The following is a 14,880-nucleotide window of genomic DNA, read 5'->3' on the forward strand; positions in this document are numbered from 1 at the left end:
TATCTTCATTAAAATTTCTTTTAGTCAAATCCATTGAACTTTGTAGAAAAATTTGGTTGCATTTAAATATTTTGGTTCTTTTAATAACATACTAGAGTTGTTATTTCAGATCTCCTAGAAATGAATGGTACTATTAAAAATTGTGTTGGTTAGACCCAGGGATATAGCACATACCTAACAATCACAAGGTCCTGAGTTCAATCCCCAGTACAGCAAAACAAATAAATAAGTAAAAATTCTATTAGGCATCTTATTTTCTTCCTCTTAAAACAATAATGACCCGTAAGTTCTTGTTTGAACCACACTCTGACAGTGAAAGATATAGCTATTTATATTTAATTTAGAAAAACGCACATGATATAAAATAATCTCAAGATAAATTTCCCTGATACATCTGGCTGAAACTTTTCATTTGTTTGCCTAAAAGAAACTTGCTTTCCATCATTTATCTGTCATATTTTTATCTTAGTAACCTTTCATTTATCTTTATTCTACTAAGGTATTTTTCTTTCATTTCTTTCAAATTATATATGAGTTTTGGTAATATTACTGTTTTTTCTTTCTGACCCTTTAATATGTATGTTTGTTCTCCTTTCATGTGAAAAAATGTTTCTTAAACTTCAAGGTTAAGTAACTAATATCTACTTTGTCTTTTTGTTGCCATTGCCTATATTCTCAAGCTATTTTTTTCCTAATTTCTCCATCTGTTATAATTTCTGCAGTCCAATCTTAATGTTCATGTGGTGTACTGCCAATTAGTATTTTCTTCTTATCATGTCTCCAAATACCCAGGCATTTCTGTAGTTGACAAGCATAATCACTCTTGACTTGGTTAGGGGTCTTCTTTGGCCAATAGAATATAAGAAAGTCTGACTAACAGTAGAGACATAATAAGCACTTTTTTGCCACTTCAGCCTGCCTTCTTGAAGTAAGCTCTCCCTGTCTGAAAAAGCTTAGTTTGATCACCTTGAGAGATGTAGAAGACTACATGCACAGAGGTGCTCAACCACACAGCAAAGCTCCCATGAAATTGAAAACTCAAATGAACCACTTGAGTCATTTCAGGCAAGACCAGTAGAACTACCATTCAACTCACGAAGCAGTGAAAAGCATATCAATGTGTTAAGACGTTGAACTTTGGCTAATGGAGAAATTGGTACCTAGAAGCATGAGATGGCTGTTATATAATCTCCAATGAAAGATATTTTCTTTGGAACTTGGCAACAGGTGGAGGCTTGAGAAGTACAAGGACTCTATTGGTAAAGGCTGAAGGAAAGGCAAAACCACTAGCAAGGGCTAGAAACGAGTTAAAGACATTATTAATAAGAAGGAAAATTGCAGCCTTTATTTTACAATAATTAAACATTTAGCAAACCTGTCACCTGATGCTAGAGAGAAGAGAGAATTATATCTAGTGAACTAACAGAAAGTTGAGGTGTCGATGATTTGTTTTAGGTACATATGGCAAGGTATAGGAAAAGAGATGAAAGCTAAGGATAATATCATTTAGGTTGGAAAATGAAATTAACTATGAAAAGGGGACAAAGATTTCTAGGTTGCAGAATAAAATACCTTCTCATTTTTAATCCTTCCAGCAGACAAGAGCTTCATTGTAATGAGAAACCTTGGGAAAAGGATTATATATAGAGTACAGACATTAAACCCAATTCTATGCCCTCAGAAAAATTTAGAGTGATTCTTAACAAATTATTGAGAGAGAGAGAGAGAGAGAGAGAGAGAGAGAGAGAGAGAGGACAGAGACAGAGACAGAGACAGAGACAGAGACAGAGACAGAGATACTTTAAAAACATTATCCCAAGACATTTTCATACACAATTTAGAAGGAGGTTTATTTTTAAAAAGAATTATGAATATCCATAATACTGGAAGTATGGAATAAATCCTACTCATATTCATAGGGAATACTAAGAATTTTTAAGGTAGTTAAAAACAGAAAGTACTTTAAAACCATGTCTAGAAAAAGACCCTAGCACCTCCAAACCCAGTAACATTTTAATGGGACAAAAAACAGATTGCAAAACTATAATAGTAACATTTAGAAAGGGGAATATGCAATAAATGAGTATAATCATATATTTAAATTTGATAAACAAATTTGGCAAAATTTACACATAAAACTACTTATTTTTTATATAGGCCAAAAATGTAGTAGCTGAGAAAGAAAAATAAATCAGGAAAATAATTCCATTCACAATAGTTTTTGTTTTGTTTTGCTTTTTCCATACTGTGAACTGAACTCAGGGTCTTTGTTCTGAGCAATATCTCCAGCTATTTTTATTTATCTACTTTTATTTTGAAGCAGTGTCTCACTAACTCACTGGTGGCGGGTAGTGTTGCTAGTTTTTAGGGTGCTGGAGTTTCCTTTTGGACATGCTTTCTAGTTTCTTTCTCTTCTGATCAGAGAACTGGTGAAAACAAACACAAAAAGATAGTGAGGTTCTATATTGATTAAAGTAGGAAAAAAATATGCTCTGAAGAGCTGGTGTTTGAGCCAACTGAATGTCAGAAAAGAGAGACACTCTATTTAAAGAACAGGATGAATCATGGAAAAAATGTAATAGTGCCCCCCCCAGCTTGATAGTGGTGGGTTTTTGCAATTCTCATTCCTGAAGCTAGCAAGCAGAAGCACCAAAATGATACCCAGGATTTAGATTTATTATTTCTACAGGTATTGACTGAGATCATGCCCAAAACATCAGGCCCTGATCTCTGATGGTTTAGGACTTATATGGGAAAAGCAAGCAGGAAATACAGACGCAGAATGGCTTGTCAATTGGGGGTTGGTTCTTACAATACGCATCACAGAAAGCAGACATTCTAAGAAACAAAAGTAACAGGAACTACAACTGGAACTATTAGCTGGGATAAATAACAAGCAGAACTAACAAGCTGAAGTTTGCTGGCAGGTGCTGTGAGTGGGGAGGACTACAGTATCAGGTCTAGGCTGTCCTACCAGAAACCTGCTCAAATTTTCACAAGAAGAATAGCAGTTAGCACTCTGTGGTTTATTTGGGAACAGCTCTGGGCATGTGACCTGGAACTCTGAGATCAGCTGCTCATTCCCACCTTCCCAACCAGTTTGCCAACCATTAATCTCCTGCCTCAATAAAAATTGCAGTCCTCCTACTTCAACCTTCCAGAGTGCTGGGTTTAAGAGAACACATCACCATATCTTGCTTATAATATCTTAAAAACAAACAATCAAAAAAACTAAAAATGAGCCTATCAAATGAAGCAAAAACCTCTACAATGAAAATTATGAAACACTGAAAGAAAGAAACTGAGAACAATGAACAACAGAAAGACCTGTCGTATTCATGGATTGATCAAATTAATATTGTTAAAAAGACCATATTGTCAAGGGCAATCTACACATTCTCACAATATCCATCAAAATATAAATGATATTCCTCATAGAACTAGAAAATAACAAACCTAAAATTCATGTACAAATACAAAAGACTGAAAATAACTAAAGCAATTCTTAAGAAACAGGAATAGTGGAAGTATCACAATACCCAAGTCAAAGTACACTACCTAAACATCATGATACTGACATAAAAACAAACACAAAGATCAAAGGAATAAAATAGAAGTCAATAAATAATCCATACTGTCTCAGTTTCTTTTCTCGTCTTGCTGGGACAAAATACCCAACACTCAAAATTTTAAAAAGGAAAGCTTTATTTAACTAAGAGTTTGTGGAGATTTCAGCTATACACAGCTGGCTCCAAGGCACAGTGGCAAAAGGCAGAAAGCTGCCGTTCATGGCTGTGGAAAACAGGCAAGTGCCAAGAGAGAGGCAGGGCAGCAGAGGCATCCTCTCTCCCCTCCTTACATTATAATGCAGATTTTCCACCTCAGGGAGAGAGTAGCACTCACATTCATCAACTCAGCACTGGATCATGAATGAATCACAGACTCTAGAAACTGTGCCATGACTGCATGCGGCTTTGGGAGACACCTAGATACAAATCATCGCATACACATATACAGCTGTGTGTTAGTTGATACATTGCGTTAACTTGGTCGGATGACTCCACAGCTCAGTTCTGGCTGATCAGGGTCCTGCCCTGGGGCACAATTGGTTCTGTCCCCAGAGTGACTCAGCCCTAAGAGACCATATAAAGGAGTTAAGGAAGGCTTCCTGCTGCCCTGCTCCACTTCCATAAAGAAGTCCCAGTCTTTGGCGGAGCTTGATCTTTGCTGCGCTCTTCGTGGTGGAGTACTGGTCTTCGCAGTCAGCGTAGAAGAGGCTTGATGGACGCCACAGCTGCTGCTCCTCCTCTGCTCTTCATTGTTTTCTGCTGCCATGAACTGCTGTCATTTGCCTTGGAGCCAGCGGAATATGGACTGAACCCTCCTGTAACTGTGAGCTCAATAAACCTTTCCTCCCTTCACTTTGACTGTTGGGTATTTGTCCCAGCAATGAGTAAAAAAATCACTAAGACAAGCTGCTGTTGGATAGTGGACTTGAGGATAATTCTTTCCAGGTTCTTGGTGTCCTTGACAAAGAATTGAAGAAGACACAGAAAACTTAGTGGGGATGTACATTTATTTTACATGTGAAAGAAGTGTAATTTACAGAGTAAGCATATGTGGGTGAACAGACTTGTGGCCATGAGGATAAGAGAAAATGCACCCTTATGAGAAATGAAGATAAGATGTGGCTAAAATTGGCTGGGGAAGAAGACCTACCAAAATCCTCAAATACATGCACAGAACAAGCCCCAGAGCCACGCACATGGACTTCTCAAGAGAATTTGGGTAGGCTGTGCTAGAGTTGGTAGGCCTGACATCAGCTTGAAGAGAAGACGATACAAGAAGACAATCCACAAGGAGTTTTTGCCATTGCATTCTCTCTGGCATGATGGTCCACCCTCACTCTTTGAGGTGCACTTACCTTCCTACTTTTATTTGGCTGAAATTCACTCTGTTTCTTTTCCTCCTTTAACAACACTTCGCTACTCTCTGTGCTTATCTTAACCAATTCTTTGCTCTTGATGGAAAGAACCCAAAATCTACCTCTAGAAGGAAACACCTACATCCCAAAACCTGGTAGCATATTTGGCTTAGCCAGAAGCAACAGGTAAGGACCTTTTGTCAATTTTTGTTTGTTTCTCTCTAAAATGCTATTCAGGGTTTTTTTGTGTGTTTTTTCCCCACCCATAGCAGACCTACAGGTACAATTGCAATTTATCTCCCTTTTCATCCTCTGTCCCTTTTTTGATCACTCATTGCACATGCAAATCACAGAAAAACAGCTAGAGAACCTGCTCTTAACCAGTTGAAGAAAGATGACTCAGGCACCATGTGGGCAACTTGGAGGTTGGTATTTCTTTTTGAACTTACTTTTCTGTTCTCCTTGATACTTTCTTCATCTTTTTCACTCTTTCAGGGAAAAATATCATTGGTGGTCTGGTAACCTGCCTAATCAGCTGCCTGCTCCACTTCACTTTGTTTGAGCTCACACTCCCAACCACACTTTTCTCCTAGATGCCCATTGTCTCTCAGTGTCTCATCACATGACTGACCACCATCTTGTCTTGTCATGTGACTGGCCACCTAGTTGGCATTCCCACATTTTTTCTCCCGTCCTTGTTTGTTTTTCTAATAAAATGCAGGTGATTTAGAAACCTATGTTTTAAAACCATGAGCAAAGCAAAAGAACAACAAATAAAGTTTAACTCAAGTGACTGAGTCATTCGAAGGATTTTTAAAGACTTTTCCTGGAAAAACAAAAATGAGGTTTCCATCTCAATTGCCTTAAAGACAGTATCAAAGTTTTTCCTATTGCAGTAAATGCAAGAGATACTGTTTCTCAAGTGGCTCCACTCTAAGCAGAGCTATTAAGTGTCACAACCATGGCTAAGGGAGCTCCAGCATGGAGCAGCTCCACCCTGACCTGGTTGTGAAGGGCCAGGTAAAGCCCTCAAGTGCCTCAACACCCCTCTCCCAAGGATGTAATAGGCCCCCTTGTGGAGACAAAATTCCCTCAGGAGGGCTTGTTCTGTGGTGCTTCAAAAGATGCCAGCATCATTCTAGCTTCGGACAGAGACATCTCTCTAGTGAATACTTAAGTGTTACAAGGGACACTTTATGGGCATGGGAAACTACATTACAAACCAAAAGCCCCTCTCTCCCCACTCCCAAATGAACAATAGCCCATCTCATGAAACATACCCTGAAGTTTCCACTGACATCACAAATAAGGGACATCCTTGATCAATAGGAAAGATTTGATTCTGCCAACGTATGAAAGAATAACTTATCTATTATTGCACTCTGGTTTGGATTCAGCAGCAAATGGTAAGAAATGGGAATGGGATGGCAATTTAAGTTATGACACTATTTTTTCAGTTAAGATACATCTACTTAAAACATAAAAGTGGGAGTCAAATCAATGATGTTTAGGCTTTTGTAACCCTTTGTCATAGGAAAAGCCCAGAAACTATGTTATATCGCATAACATCCAAAGAAGAGAAAAATGACTTTTATGATCCTGCCCTTGGGTTCCTACCTGTCTCATAGGGAGAAATGTGTTAATCCCATTTGCTTAATGAGGAAACTTCTAATAGGATCCCAGATAATTATGACCTATTTTCTGGACAAGGCCTTTTCTGAGTTTCAACATTGGGATCTGGAGGAAGGTCAAAAGAGAAAAGCTAGAAGTAAAGCTGTTATAATCAACAGTGCTTTGAACTCACCCAAATTGTCAGAAAGGAAATCCAAGGATGACTGAGCACAAGAAGTCTGCACACCAGGCCCTCAACACACCAAGCCACTGCCTGAGGCCTGCTCTGAATGTGAGATAATGCACATGCCTGATTCATGATGCTGGAGAGTTGGGACTGTACCTGCTCCCAGAGATGGCCTAGGCCAGTCAGAACTGTTGTTTCCCACTCTGAAGAAGTCCAAAGAACCTGTAATACTCAATGAATGAACATTACCATTTCCTGGGAGGAATGTTGGTGACACTGGGTGTCATGAGTTAGCTGAATGAATTACTTCATTCTGCTTTGATTTATTTCTCTGAAAGACAATCTTCTAGTTCTACAGACATAGTCATTATTGAGAGGACACTTTGTTGGAGATCCTTTAATCCTGCTGTCATGTGGCACTTTGAAAGTCAAATGTTTAACTGGGTCTCTAATTCTCCCACAGGAGTCTAGTCCTTTGCTAGGAAAAAATGTACTCACAAAATTTGGGGCAGTTGTCAGATTCTGACAAAGGCCTGTAGATTTTACTTTGCGGGGCTATGCCAGCTCCTCCTGAAATATTTAGCCAACAGATGGATCCTGAGAATGGTGTAATATAATACCTGATTTTCAAAAACCTTCCTTCCTCCACCTATCGAAAAGGAGAGGAATTGCTTTGAGTGTACTAACCCAAAGCTAGGACAAAATCTCTTCCCAGTCATACACTTTTCAAAGAGTTAGATGGAGTGGCCACTGGATGGTCACCCTGGCTGGGGGATGGCAGGTAAAGTTGTACTAACAGAAAGCTGCAATTAACTTTAGGACAGAAAGTAGAAATCCTAACTCCCCATCAAGTCAGAGAAATTTTTGAGATCAAGCACTGCTTGTGGTTAGCGGGGAATGATTTGCCAAATATCAGACCATGCTCTTATACACCCCTCACGTTATTATAAAATCTTGTGCTACTTTTAATTTTATTTCTTTGATGGCTACAGGCCCAGAAGTTAGACACACTTGTGAACAAGTGATCTCTCAGACATTCACAAGTAGACAGTACATCAGTGACCTGCATCGCCAAGACCCTACGAAGTATGGTTCACTGATGGAAGAAGCTTTGTCCAAAGAGGGCATCAAAAAGCAGGTTATGCAGTGGTCAGTTTGAGACTGGGCCATTTCCCCCAGAAACCTCTACTAAAAGAGCAGAACTCATAATTTATACACATATTGATATTAGGAAAGGGCAAAAACTTAAAATAGTTACACAGACTCCAAATATGCCATGACCATTTCACTTGTAACTTAGGTTTTCCTCTATCTTACTCTGAGTGGACTATCCTCCCCCATGCACCAAATCAAGATGGAGAATACAGACTGATAGTTTCAACAGATTTCTACCACAAAGAAAAAAAAATTCCCATTTCCAAGCAGTAGGGCATCTCTTGCTCTTGGGGGCCTACACTCGGAATGTGTACTAATATTTCTTCTAAATGAATCCTCCTTGTACCTCTGGCAGGTCCTGAAAATTCTATGGCTGCAAGAGGTGTCAGGAAGCCTGCAGACATTCCTTGCTTAGGATGAGTTAAGTTCATAATCTTAGCTCAGGGAACCTCCCGAGACCAAGTAAAAGCAAGAACCTACAAATGGGATAGCATCAAATTAAAATATTTCACACAGCCAAAGAAATAGCAGTGTGAAGAGACAGCCTACTGAGTGAAAGAAAATCACTGTCAGCTACTTTTCCAACAGATGATAGAGATCTAAAATACAGATATATCTATGTATGTAAGCAGGATGATTTGAATAATTGTACTGTGAATTTCTACTAGTCTATGGAAAGGAGCAGTTAATGCTTTTTTTTGTCTTCTGTTTTAAATTCTTGCCCTTTTTCTCTCTTTTGAGTTTCTTATTTTTCTTTCTTTTTCTTTTTCCAATTTTGCATACATATATTTGTTAATCTGAAAAACTAATTTGAAGACAAAACTATGCAATACAACAAATACTGTCAAATTCATATTATTTTGTTAAGGGAAATTCTGTATTTTTTGTAATTTTTTTTCTGTTTAATACGATTTTATTCTCTCTTAAAAAATCTAGACTATATGACAAATTCAACACATTTAACTCCAAAAAAACAAATAATCAAATAAAAAAACAGGGAAATGTACTGAAAAGACTTTTCTTAAAACATGAAATATAAATGATTCATATTTAATATTTTTAGCCTTCAGGTAAATGCAAATCAAAATACACTGAGATTCTATCTCAACCTAGTTAAAATGGCTGTCATAAAGAATCCAAGGAAAGAAATGATAACAAGACAATGGGATAAAGAAATGCTTATATGCAAGTTAATACAACTGTCCCTAGACAGGGTTCGTGGAAGTTCCTCAAGCGGATTTAAGAAACTTAACTCTCTGCCTTCTTGCAGTAAAAAATTTCAGGTTTGCTGACTCCCACAAGGGAAAAAGAATTTTCAGCACTAGTCAGAGGATCAGAAGTGGTTTTATTGGGCTGAAATTAAAAGGCACACACCTAAAGAAATCAACCATAAACCTTCAAGAGAGGACGTTTTGCACCTATAATATTTAGATGCCAATAGAATACCCATCTCTGACAGGACTAAACAAAAAAGGGGGGGGATACAAAGGAAGGACCATTTTGTATTTGTATATACAGAATAGTTAGGAAAGATATACAGCTACTTTCACTTAATTCGAGAAGAAAGATTTGTAGTAATAGTGTTTGGACAGGATATCCTGTCTGCATCTTGTATTATGGATAATCACTAAGAAGATAGCAATGTACAATGTATTAATTATTGACAATGTCCTATTAATCAGCTTTGAAACTGTCTCATTGATATTTGTTTCTAAATAAAATAAAGAGAGGACATTTCCTGGAACAGGGAATATTTACGCTCCTCTTCAGGGACTGGAGCCCCACGAAAAGTGGTCCACCTGCCAGAAGGTTAGTAACCCATTCTACAGCTATGGGCTCGTTTTTGCTTGCTTAAGTAAGTAAGCTAAACATTCTTTGCACTGTCGACTTGCTCCTTTATTTCATATGGGCTTCCTGCTCTTTACATTTTTAACTAAGCCAGTTTATGAACTTCTGCTATTACTGAGGAATTTGAGGTGAAGAGACTGGATAGAAAGGAGGCTAAATTTCACCAAGGGAAACTGCTGTACACTGTCCTGGGGAACTTTGACCACAGCTCCAAAGTTGTCTTCTTAGAAGTACAAATTTTAGGTATGCTTTCTTTGTTTCCTTTGCATCTTTCATTTCTTCTATCCCACAGCCCACATTTAAATAACAATTTAAATCAGCTTGGAAATGCTATGGCTTGTGTCTAGTTGCCCCCCCCCCCATGCAGTCATGGGGCAGGTTCTAGATTTTATGATTAATTCTTGATCTAATGATGTGATTACAGGTGTGACTGCTACACCCTGGCCCTGGGGGTGGGTAATTTGCATTATAATGTAAGGAGGGGAGATTGGCTAGCTAGCTGCCTCAGCCACTGCCAGGAATAGCTGCTCTGTGTCAAATGCCACTCTGCCTTGGAGCCAGCCCAAGTATAAAATGAAATTTCCACTAACTGTGAGCTAAACAAACCTTGCCTTCCTTAATTTGGGGTATTGGGTATTTTGTCCCAGCCATGAGAGAAGAGTAACTAGGACAGTAAATTTCTTTAAATGCTCAAAGGAGAAATATTGTATGATCCACCTAATACTGGGTTCTGGGGATCTTGGGTCTCAGATTAGAAGTGGTTTCTAGATTCTTCTTGTTCCAAACAAAGAATTGGACAGCCCAGGTGCAAAATGTAGTGTGATTTTACACATAGTAAAGGCAGGAAGAGAAACATACTGTGCAAATTGAGTTTGTGCCAAACAAAAAATGTTGGGTTCAGGGATGCCACACCAATGCTTTGCAGCCACGTAGGATTGTGGACTCACCTCACAAGTAATAAATTGCAGGTGTGAAGTTTAAAAGGGAAACACTTTATATGAAAATGGGAAAGAGAAGATTGCTATCCCAGAGTGTAGTGAGCAGCAGAAAAGTGGATACCCATGAGCCTTTGTCCTCGACATCCTTATTTTATGTTTTGGGGAATCCTCAACCCTTGCATTGACATTTGGAATCTGTCAGAATTTGATTTGCTCTGCAGAATGTTACAGATGGATCCCAGATTCTAGGATCCTGAACTAGGCACCATTGTCATCTACGTGCACATTCCTTTGGAGTGCCTTGTTTCTTCCGTGTCCACTTCTCCTTGTCTAGACCTTATCAGTGAGATTCCTAAGTTGGTCAGGAGGATACTTACAAAGAAATCTAAAGTAGTGATGAAGGGGATATGTGTTACCTAGTGCTGCAACATAATGACCCTAGTGGGGGAATAGTTTCCTTTTAAATGGCTGCGCCTTGTCTCCTTCTCCTTGTGAGGAGGGTGACGAGGGCGGGCTTGTTACAGGTTGCTGTCTGGCTTTCTCTGTGCACTATTTATCAGTTCTCTTTGGTCTTTTTAATTGTCCTTGCAGTTAAAGTTTTAACTCTTTCTAGTCAGGATTATTCAAGAAGCTCAGTGAGACCCTTATTTTATTTTTCCTGCCTACAAACCTCTGCCGCTTATAAAAGTAGAAAAAAAGCACAGCCTCACCATCATAAGAGTAGAGTACTATGAGCCAGAGGACACGGTAACCCAGAGCTGAGTGGTGACTGTTCCTTTGTACCTCCCACTTTTCAGGCTGGCATCAGGTCTAGAACTTACTATGAAAAACTTGTTCAAGTTTGCAAGAGAGAAACTGAAGACCCCTTTCTCTGATTCGGTTCCTCTGCAGGGCTTTGGGATCAGTTCTGGTCATGTATTCTAAGACTTTGTAATTAACCAGTCATGCTTACTTTCCCAACCAGCTCAGCTAAATCCTCGTTTCCTGCCTCATTTCCCCCGATAGACACCTAGCCCCATAATTCTTCATGGGATTTGTGGGTAGTGGAGTCCTACATCTTCATATAGCTTTTTTTGTGATGGACAGGGCCATAGGCTCTATCTACTGAAGGTTACCTGCGCTCTGACTACCTTCAGGTATTGTGGTTCAGTACTGATTTAAAGAAATAAAAACCAGCTGGGATTGTGGAGTCACCACACAAGCAATAAATTACAGGTGTGAAGTTTAAAAGGGAAAACACTTTATATAAAAATGGGGAAGAGAAGATAGCTACCCTAAACAATAAGAAGGGTGTCACTGTCTTTAGAAAGCTGGAGAAATTTGTCAAAAGATTTATTTGACCATTAGGTTGGGGAATAGATCCCAAAAAGAAGAAGGAGGCCATATTTCTACATTTCTTGTGGAAGAGAAAGTATGGCATAGAGCACTGGTACTGAATCTGTGGCACATGAGCTGCAGCCAACTGTTTATCATCATTGAAAGCTCTGAAAGGTTTGCCATCACTGGCATAGAGGCAAGTTGCATGAGCTAGCAACAGCCTGAAAGCCGTTGTCTTTACAAGATGACTCACACTGAGCATCTGATTAGAAACAGGAGCTTTAGCATAGGTCCCAGTGTAAGCTGTGCTGAATTAAGGTTATTAGTGTTTCCACTTACCTGCACTTGAAGCAGTGGTAAAGTTTTGTCCATTGGAGAGGGAGCTCAGGTCTTCTGCAAGTTCACAGGAGTAGCTTTCTCCTTTTAGATGGTCTGGACTTACCATCCAAAAGCACAAAGTGGGCACGATTTTCAGACCTGACAGTGGACACTGCCAGTTCTGTCAAAATTTATGTGACCATCTCATATGTAGTTTTCCTAGCTTTTCACTGCATCTTTTGAGAATGGATCATTTTAATTATTTCTCAGGAACTGAGAAGAAATCTGGGGTCTTGAGAGGCTGTAAGTCTTCTCTCCTTGCTTCCCTGTCAGCCTTTTGATTTCTGAAGGAGACTTTAGTCATGCCTTTTGAGGTCCCTTTCAGTGAATGACAGCAACCTGCTTGGGAAGATTGACCAACTCTAAGAGTTGTAGAATTTCCTGTTTGGGTTTCAAAAATGATTGCTTATTAGGCAGCAAGTCCTTTTCTCCAGATTCCTGAATGAGAAGGTAGCACCTAAAAGGCATATTTGACTTAATATTAATGCCTGAGTAAGGGCTATGAGTTCTGCCTTTCTAGCAGAATACCCTAATGGAAGTTGGCCTCAATGACCTGTTGTAAACTGACAGCTACATAACCTCCTGTGATGTCTTCCTTGGATAAAGCTTCTTTCCTCAGTGAACCTCACCTTCGAAGGGTCTTAGAGAGGCAGGTCACTGGTGTCCTGCCTGCTTTTATAAGTTCAGAGAATCAGTTATGCACTAGAGTGGCTAACATTTGAACTGTAGGCATCGATGCTGGGTTAAAAATAGTGCAAGTTTTTCTAATTGCCACAGGGATATCTAAGAAACACAGCCTAGTGTAGTTGTAGCAGTCAAACTCTGCTTTTGTTTTCACCAGAATTGGAGCTTTTCCAACAATTTTTCTAACAAATCCCTTCTTAGAAAGGGAACACAACATTTTGGGACAATTAAACTCACAGATATGCATTCAACTTTTGATGCATTATGTCAAAGCAAGAGGAAAGAAACAGAATCCAGGGTTACTTAGGGTTTCTTGAAGAAAGCAGATGTCTATGGACAGAAGCCTGTCAAATTGTCCCGGACCTTTTCAGTCCTCTTTAATCAGAGTAAGATGCAGGAGATTTGCCTGGCTAACTCCTCTCTGAGAGGGGGGACAGTCAACCATCCAGCACCATGAGTGAAATACATATAGCTGTTGAGATGGTTCCTTTCATTTAAACTTTCAACTGATTAGATTTTTTTCAAGACATTAAATATAATTTAGGAAATGGAAGAGTCACCTATGAAAGCATGTGGGAATAAACTTTTCTTCAGAAAAGGTGCCTGTATGTAACTACACTTTCTCTGATTCTGCAAATGTAACACAAGAAAGTGACATTTTGTACCATTAATCTTATGTTTACTTTTCCTTGTTGAACTCCAGGCCATTTGAAGTCATTAAAAGATAAAGCTCCTAAATTTTAAGTGCCCCTCATAGGGATCTGTTGGTCTCAGTGTGATCCTTTTTAGCCCAGGAGAAATAGTTACAGGAATGAGGAAAAGACAGACAAGAAGACAAAAGCTGAGACAGGTGATGGCTTGTTTGCCTGATTGATGAGATGACCCCAGAAGCAAAACAAAATGAAGGATTATTTATACCTTTGCAAAGTTAATAACACGTAACTCAAGGTTACCTAGTGATCAACAGCTGACCTTAGACACACATGATGCTTATCTCAGTGAGATAGCTTGTTTCTTTAGGCACTGAGGTCTAGTCCTGCCTACACACATATGACCAATTTTCCAGCTTCCTTGCCTCCCAATAGCTCCTAAATTTTACCGACTCATTGGGAGTATTTTTATATTGTTTTAATAATACTGTTGTGTCATTTCCTTTTCTACTTTCTGGATTATTTAAACATTGTTTGATTTCTTCTAGTAGCTCCCACTTAAAGTGAGATCCCTTTTCTAGAAGTGAAAAATTTCCAGAGATTTTTGAACTCTACTCTACATACACTGGTCCTTGTGCTCTCTCTTCTTCCTCTGCTCCACTGTGTTTCATTCACATAGGTGTTCTAGGGTCTGTAGGGTTAGTCTCTAAAAAACTTAGTGCTTTTCAAGGTACTTAACAATAACTTGGAATTTGTGTGTGTTCTATGTGTGCTAGTTTCACTGACTGATAGTTTTGTTTCTCTGTATTTTCATTTTCTATTAATGTTTAGAGTTTCCAAGATAATTAATTAAACAAGTGAACTAAGATGCCATCATGATCATATTAGAAGTCTTCTCCTCAGGGCCAGCCAACTAGCTCAGTGGATTAAAACACCTGCATAGGCAGACGCAGGGGTCAGGTGTTCAATCCCAAGGTCTGCAGTGGGGCCCCACCCCCAGGATGCACTGAGATGGAGATTGAGACTGGGTGTGGTGTGTGCCTACAATCCCAGCACTTGGAAGGCTGAAAACAGGAGAATCACTATCAGTCCCATCTATGCAGTGAAACTCTGTACACCCTGTCTTAAATACAAAAGAAGAAGGAGAAGGAGAAGGAGAAGGAGAAGGAGAAGGAGAAGGAGAAGGAG

The sequence above is a fragment of the Octodon degus genome, unplaced genomic scaffold, assembly GCF_000260255.1.
Source record: "Octodon degus isolate 3935 unplaced genomic scaffold, OctDeg1.0 scaffold00019, whole genome shotgun sequence".
Lineage (NCBI taxonomy): Eukaryota > Metazoa > Chordata > Mammalia > Rodentia > Octodontidae > Octodon > Octodon degus.